The sequence below is a fragment of the Oncorhynchus mykiss genome, chromosome 16 (assembly GCF_057628025.1).
Source record: "Oncorhynchus mykiss isolate SJ-2025 chromosome 16, ASM5762802v1, whole genome shotgun sequence".
NCBI classification, from domain to species: domain Eukaryota; kingdom Metazoa; phylum Chordata; class Actinopteri; order Salmoniformes; family Salmonidae; genus Oncorhynchus; species Oncorhynchus mykiss.
In genome coordinates this window covers 77,410,337-77,418,835 of record NC_143037.1, presented here as the reverse complement: position 1 = coordinate 77,418,835, position 8,499 = coordinate 77,410,337, and positions in this window count along the sequence as shown.

Sequence of the window (8,499 nt, the reverse complement as noted above, 5' to 3'; positions counted from 1 at the left end):
ACCACCACCATCATTACCACTACTACCACCACCACCACCATCATTACCACTACTACTACCACCACCACCATCATTACCACTACTACTACCACCACCACCATCATTACCACTAATACCACCACCACCACCATCATTACCACTACTACCACCACCACCATCATTACCACTACTGCCACCACCACCACCATCATTACCACTACTACCACCACCACCATCATTACCACTACTGCCACCACCACCATCATTACCACTACTACCACCACCACCACCATCATTACCACTACTACCACCACCATCACCATCATTACCACTACTACCACCACCACCACCATCATTACCACTACTACCACCACCACCATCATTACCACTACTACCACCACCACCATCATTACCACTACTACCACCACCACCATCATCATTACCACTACTACCACCACCACCATCATCATTACCACTACTACCACCACCACCACCATCATTACCACTACTACTACCACCATCACGACCACCATTACCACTACCACCACCACCACCATCATTACCACTGCTACCACCACCACCATCATCATTACCACTACTACCACCACCATCATTACCACTACTACCACCACCACCATCATTACCACTACTACCACCACCACCATCATCATTACCACTACCACCACCACCATCATCATTACCACTACTACCACCACCATCACCATCATTACCACTACTACCACCACCACCATCATTACCACTATTACCACCACCACCATCATCATTACCACTACTACCACCACCATCATCATCATTACCACTACTACCACCACCACCATCATTACCACTGCTACCACCACCACCATCATTACCACTACTACCACCACCACCACCATCGTTACCACTACTACCACCACCACCATCATTACCACTACTACCACCACCACCATCATCATTACCACTACTACCACCACCACCATCATTACCACTACTACCACCACCACCATCATCATTACCACTACCACCACCACCATCATCATTACCACTACTACCACCACCACCATCATTACCACTACTACCACCACCATCATCATTACCACTACTACCACCACCATCATTACCACTACTACCACCACCACCACCATCATTACCACTACTACTACCACCATCACGACCACCATTACCACTACCACCACCACCACCACCATCATTACCACTGCTACCACCACCACCATCATCATTACCACTACTACCACCACCATCATCATTACCACTACTACCACCACCACCATCATTACCACTACTACCACCACCACCATCATCATTACCACTACCACCACCACCATCATCATTACCACTACCACCACCACCATCATCATTACCACTACTACCACCACCACCATCATTACCACTACTAACACCACCATCATCATTACCACTACTACCACCACCATCATTTCCACTATTACCACCACCATCATTACCACTACTACCACCAAGATCATCATTACCACTACCACCACCACCATCATTACCACTACTACCAACACCAACGTCATCATTACATCAGTACTACCACCACCAAGATCATCATTACCACTACTATCACCACCATCACTAAACTGTTATCATTACCATTACCACCCATACCACGACTACTACCACCACCATTCAACTGTTGTCATTACCACTACTATTTGGAATGATAAACAACAATAATAATAGTAATAACAATACTAGTAATAATAAGTAAGTTACTGTTTACTATGCAGATGTTATTATTCAGTGTCCCTCAGGCTGTGGCAGGAAAATACATATTTGGCTGCAAGAGGAGCCATTGCTCCTTCGCCCATTAGTATTTTTAGTTTTTCCTCTGGGTTTAATAAGTTAAAATGTAAATATTATATTGTCATAAATATTGTCATTTCTGTGAATAATGAATCTCTTTGTGAGGAATATTTATCACTGTAAAGGAGAAAGTGCATCTCTGTCTCTACCTCCCCTGTCATGCAGTGACCACATACACGCTCCTCTTTGGGTAGCCATGTCTTTTTATGTCTGCCGGTTTCTATTGCCAATCGGTGGTCACTCAGCCTGTACTTGGTAAGGATCTGTCTCTGCTTCGTATCTCTGAAAGAGTAGAGATAATCAGCCAGTTCATATTCTCTGTTTCGGGTCCGATAGCAATTTGGGATTTTGTTCCGTTTTTCCAGTGTTGTAAATATGAGTCCTTTGATTGGTTCATGATTTTGTTTATTGGAATTCTATCTTTTGAAGCAGTGCTGGTGTCAGCTTGGTTGGTGAGGTCCAACACCAGCTGACTGAGAGGGCTCGTTTCTGGGCTCAGCTCTTGGGTTTGAAGTGCTTTAAATTGCAGACTTGAATTTAGATGTAGCCTAAATTTAATGATCGTTTCTGTGTTTTCATTACTACTGGAAAGCGGCCCAATTCTGCCCTACATGCATTAGTTGTATTTCTCTGGACTTGTAGAATTGTCCGACAGAATTCTGCATGTAAGGCTTCAATTTCATTGAATTCGATGTTTGTCCCACATTTTAAAGTCCAGTTTATTAAGTGGCCCCCAAAACTCACTTCCGTAAAGCGCTATTGGATTACACTGGCAAATATGTTGGTCCAAATTCTAATTGGGATGTTGATTTTGAATAATTTCATTTTTATTGCATACAATAATCTGCGGAATTTTTCTTTGAGGGCATTCACTGCCATATTAAAGTTTCCCGATGCAGATATGGTCAGACCAAGGTAGGTGTCATTTATAGTGTTTTCAATTATGGTTCATTATTATTTTCAGGGTGAATTTATATTTGTGTTTCTAACATCTGTTTTTTTTTTTTTGGGGGGGGGGGGGTCATGATTTTTGTTTTTTGGAAATGTATTGCCAGGGAACAATTATGGCAGTATTGCTCTAGAATATTAATGTTCTGTTGAAGACCTTCTTTGGTTGGTGATAGAAGTACCAAGTCATCAGCATATAGCAGGTATTTCACCTCTGTGTTAAATAGTGTCCTGGGGCTGCAGTCATCAGCATATAGCAGGTATTTCACCTCTGTGTTAAATAGTGTCCTGGGGCTGGAGAATGGTCCAACATGTCTGCTAATTCATTGATATAAATGTTGAAAAGGTTTGGACTCAAACTGCAGCCTTGTCTCACACCTCGACATTGTGAAAATAATTCTGTTCTTTGGTTTTTGATTTTTATTGCACACTTGTTTTCTGTGTACATATATTTTATTAAGTCATATACCTGACCACCAAGCCCACTTTGGAAAATATTGCAGAATAGCCCTTTGTGCCAAATAGAATCAAATGCTTTTTTATAGTCAATAAAACATGCAAAGATTTTGCCCTCTTTTTTTTGGTGGACGTGTTTATTAATTAGTGTGTGTAAGGTGTATATGTGGTCAGTAGTGCGATGGTTGGGGCGAAAGCCAATTTGACATTTACTTATTACTTTTTTTTCTTGAAGAAAGGTTTGAATTATTGAATTCAAAATGCTACAGAAAACCTTTCCCAAGTTGCTGTTTATGCAAATTTTAGGGGAGATGAGCACCTGGTTCCAGACATCAGGGAAGCAGCCAGAAGTTAAAACCATGTTGAACAATTTAAGCACAGCATTTTGCAACTCAGGTGTGGTGTTTTTCAACATTTCATTACCGATGTTATCTAAACCACAAGCCTTCTTTGTTTTTATAGATTTGAGCTTTTCACTTACTTCTTGTTGGGTTATTGGGTAATTGGGGCGGCAGAGTAGCCTAGTGGTTAGAGCGTTGGACCGAAAGGTTGCAAGTTCGAATCCCCGAGCTGACAAGGTACACATCTGTCGTTCTGCCCCTGAACAAGGCAGTTAACCCACTGTTCCTAGGCCGTCATTGAAAATAACTGACCTGCCTAGTTAAATAATACATTAAATCTAGCGGATTTTGGTGGTTTTTAATGACTGATTCAAGGATGTTCCATTTTTCTTTAATTTCTAATTGGTTCTGTTGTAAGTCTTTATGTGGAATGTTTTTGTATAGACTATCGAAATAAGTTTTCCAAATTCCTTCATCTTGTATCTCTTTCTTTCACTCACTCACTCACTCACTCACTCACTCACTCACTCACTCACTCACTCACTCACTCACTCACTCACTCACTCACTCACTCACTCACTCACTCACTCACTCACTCACTCACTCACACACACACACACACACACACACACACACACACACACACACACACACACACACACACACACACACACACACACACACACACACACACACACACACAATACAATACAATACAATACAATTACAACCCAGTGTGTGCAGTGCTGATAGCATTGAGTGAGAGGTTAACGTGGGGACTCACCACATCAGATGAATGTTCCCATGGTTACTCTGGTTGTATGCCACTCCTCATGTCGCATCAAACAATCTATCTCGTTTTGTACCAGGGAATTTCTCTGTCTCATTTTGATGGCTAAAGATAATGGTGGGTCAGGAAATGAATACGAGGCGGAGATAAGCAACAATGTTTACAGCAAGTTGGAGTATTTTTTGGGGGAAGAAAATGAAAATATAAGTAGTAGAAAATCAACAGACTAAATATGCTCCTAACTCCTTTGTTGAGCTCTGGGAATACGTGGTACAATGCACGGAGCTAGAACACTTCAGTGCTCTGCTCACGTCTTCAGATGTATTGTGAAAGTCCCTGTGTGTGTGTGTGTGTGTGTGTGTGTGTGTGTGTGTGTGTGTGTGTGTGTCTGTGTTTGTGTGTGTGTGTGTGTGTGTGTGTGTGTTGGGGTGTCTGTAGTATGTGTGTGTAGGTAAGTGTGCATATATGTAGTCAATGCAAATAGTCTGAGTAGCCATTTGATTAACTGTTCAGGAGTCTGATGGCTTGGGGTTAGAAGCTGTTCAGCAGTCTGATGGCTCGGGGGTAGAATCTGTTCAGCAGTCTGATGGCTCGGGGTTAGAAGCTGTTCAGGGGCCTTTTGGACCTAGACTCCCGCTTGCCATGCGGTAGCAGAGAGATTTTTGGGGGCTTTCCTCTGGCACCGCCTACTATATAGGTCCTAGATGGCAGTAAGCTTGACCCCGGTGATGTACTGGGCCGTATGCATTACCCTCTGTAGCGCCTTACGGTCGGATGCTGAACAGTTGCAATACCAGGCGGTGATGCAACCGGTCAGGATGCTCTCGATGGTCCAGCTGTAGAACTTTTTGAAGATCTGCAATATCTTTTCAGCGTCTTGAGGGGGAAGAGGCGTTGTCGTGGACATCGAGGAACTTGAAGCTCTCATCCCGCCCCACTACAACCCCATCGATGTGGATGGGGGCATCCTCCGTCGTCTTTGTCTTGCTTACGTTGAGGGAGAAGTTGTTGTCCTGACACCACACTGCCAGGTCTCTGACCTCCTCCTTATAGGCTGCCTGATCGTCGTCGGTGATCAGGCCTACCATTGTCGTGTCGTCGATAAACTTAATGATGAGAAACACAGAGACACAGAGACAATGTCAGCTCCCTTATTATTCTTAGCCTGTAGACTTCACTGTTAATCATTCTGGCAGTGTTGTAGAGAGAGAGAGAGAGGGACAGAGAGAGAGGGAGGGACACAGAGAGAGGGAGGGACACAAAGAGAGAGAGGGACACAAAGAGAGAGAGGGACACAAAGAGAGAGAGAGAGAGGGGGACACAAAGAGAGAGAGAGAGAGAGGGACAGAGAGAGAGAGAGACAGAGAGAGAGAGAGAGAGAGCGAGCGAGAGAGGGACACAAAGAGAGAGAGGGACACAAAGAGAGAGAGAGAGAGAGAGAGGGGGACAGAGAGAGAGAGGGACAGAGAGAGAGAGAGAGAGAGAGGGACACAAAGAGAGAAAGAGAGAGAGAGAGAGAGGGACAGAGAGAGAGAGAGAGAGAGAGAGAGGGACAGAGAGAGAGAGGGACAGAGAGAGGGACAGAGAGAGAGAGGGACAGAGAGAGAGGGACAGAGAGAGGGACAGAGAGAGAGAGGCGAGAGGTAAGGGACCATAGGAGAGAGGGGTGAGAGAGTTGTTTTTGCAAAACAAATATAGAATTAGAGTTGGATAAATGTAGATTAACCTGCATTTTTTTTGCAAGGACTTATGATGATACTAACCTCAACATTAAAACCTTCAATCCAAATCAGAATTCCATACCAAAAACCTTGATTTTGGACAAAATGACCTGAATGAACTATGTTGTGTCTTTGGCTATGCCGGATTAAGTGATATGACGTGCTATTCTATAAAATCCTTTCTCTGTAATACATATTAGCTGATTGAGTTGATCATGTAAATGTAATTAACTACAATGTCGGGGCACCACGAAATAATATTTATAGAGCTGTTATCTTCCGAATAAACTCTTAAAGACCTAGTAAAATTTTACATCAATAGCAGTCAATATTAATCGTCACCCTATTTCAGTCTCATCTGAAAGTTGTAAATTCTTGGTTATCTTCACAAACCCTGGCTAACAAGTTGAATCAGCAATACAAAATTGGGTTTAATTATTTATTTACTAAACACCTAACTAATCACACAGAATGACATATACACAGAATTAATCATACCTTGATTTGACAGCTGGTTACCCAAAGAAAAGGGGGCTGGGTTTGAGTGAAAGAGCGGGAAGACTGAGGAACAAGGGAGAAGCTGTCATGTATTGTCATGTTGTGTCTTTCTGTCCTTTCCTTTCACCCTGTCTCCCTCTGCTGGTCGTATTAGGTTACCTTTTCTCCCCCGCTTTCCCCCAGCTGTTCCTTGTCTCCTCTGACTACCTCATCAACCCCTTTTCCCACCTGTTCCCTTTTTCCCTCTGATTAGGTCCCTATATCTCTCTCTGTTTCTGCTCCTGTCTTTGTCGGATTCTTGTTTGTTGTGTTTCATGCCTGAGCCAGACTATCGTCATGTTTGCTGTAACCTTGTCCTGTCCTGTCGGAATCTGCCGGTCTATCTGAGCCTACCTATGTTTGGTTATTAAAGAAGCTCTGTTTAAGTTAGTTCGCTTTTGGGTCCTCATTCACTCACCCGTAACAGAAGAATCCGACCAAGAATGGACCCAGCGACTTCGGATCCTCTCCACTCAGCCGTCGGGATCCAGGGAGCGATGCTAGGCAGACACGAGCAGGAATTGTCTGCTGCTCGACATGCCGTTGAGACCCTGGCCACCCAAGTCTCCAACCTCACAGAACAGGTTCACCATCTCCGCCTCGATCCACCGGCCACTTCCAGGGCTTTCGAATCTCCGGAGCCCAGAATCAATAACCCGCCGTGTTACTCTGGGGAGCCCACTGAATGCCGCTCATTCCTCACCCAGTGTGATATTGTGTTTTCTCTCCAGCCCAACACTTACGCCAGGAGCACTGCTCGTGTCGCCTACGTCATATCTCTCCTTACTGGACGGGCTCGTGAGTGGGGCACGGCAATCTGGGAGGCAAGGGCTGAGTGTACTAACCAGTATCAGGACTTTAAGGAGGAGATGATACGGGTTTTTGATCGATCTGTTTTTGGGGAGGAGGCTTCCAGGGCCCTGTCTTCCCTATGTCAAGGTAATCGATCCATAACAGACTACTCTATTGAGTTTCGCACTCTTGCTGCCTCCAGTGGCTGGAACGAGCCGGCTTTGCTCGCTCGTTTTCTGGAGGGTCTCCGCGCAGAGGTAAAGGATGAGATTCTCTCCCGGGAGGTCCCTTCCAGCGTGGATTCCCTGATTGAACTCGCTATTCGCATTGAGCGACGGGTTGATCTTCGTCACCGAGCTCGTGGAAAGGAGCTCGCGTTCTCCGTTGCCCCCCTCTCCGCATCACTACCATCTTCCTCTGCCGGCTCGGGAGCTGAGCCTATGCAGCTGGGAGGTATCCGCATCTCGACTAAGGAGAGGGAACGGAGAATCACCAACCGCCTCTGTCTCTATTGCGGTTCTGCTGGTCATTTTGTCACTTCATGTCCAGTAAAAGCCAGAGCTCATCAGTAAGCGGAGGGCTACTGGTGAGCGCTACTACTCCTGTCTCTCCTTCAAGATCCTGCACTACCTTGTCGGTCCATCTACGCTGGACCGGTTCGTCAGCTTCCTGCAGTGCCTTAATAGACTCTGGGGCGGAGGGCTGTTTTATGGACGAGACCTGGGCTCGGGAACATGACATTCCTCTCAGACAGTTAAGGGAGTCCACGGCCTTGTTCGCCCTGGATGGTAGTCCTCTCCCCAGGATTCAGCGTGAGACGCTACCTTTAACCCTCACTGTTTCTGGTAATCATAGCGAAACCATTTCTTTTTTAATTTTTCGTTCACCTTTTACACCTGTTGTTTTGGGCCATCCCTGGCTAGTTTGTCATAATCCTTCCATTAATTGGTCTAGTAATTCTATCCTCTCCTGGAACGTCTCTTGTCATGTGAAATGTTTAATGTCTGCTATCCCTCCTGTTTCCTCTGTCTCTTCTTCACAGGAGGAGCCTGGTGATTTGACAGGGGTGCCGGAGGAATATCACGAT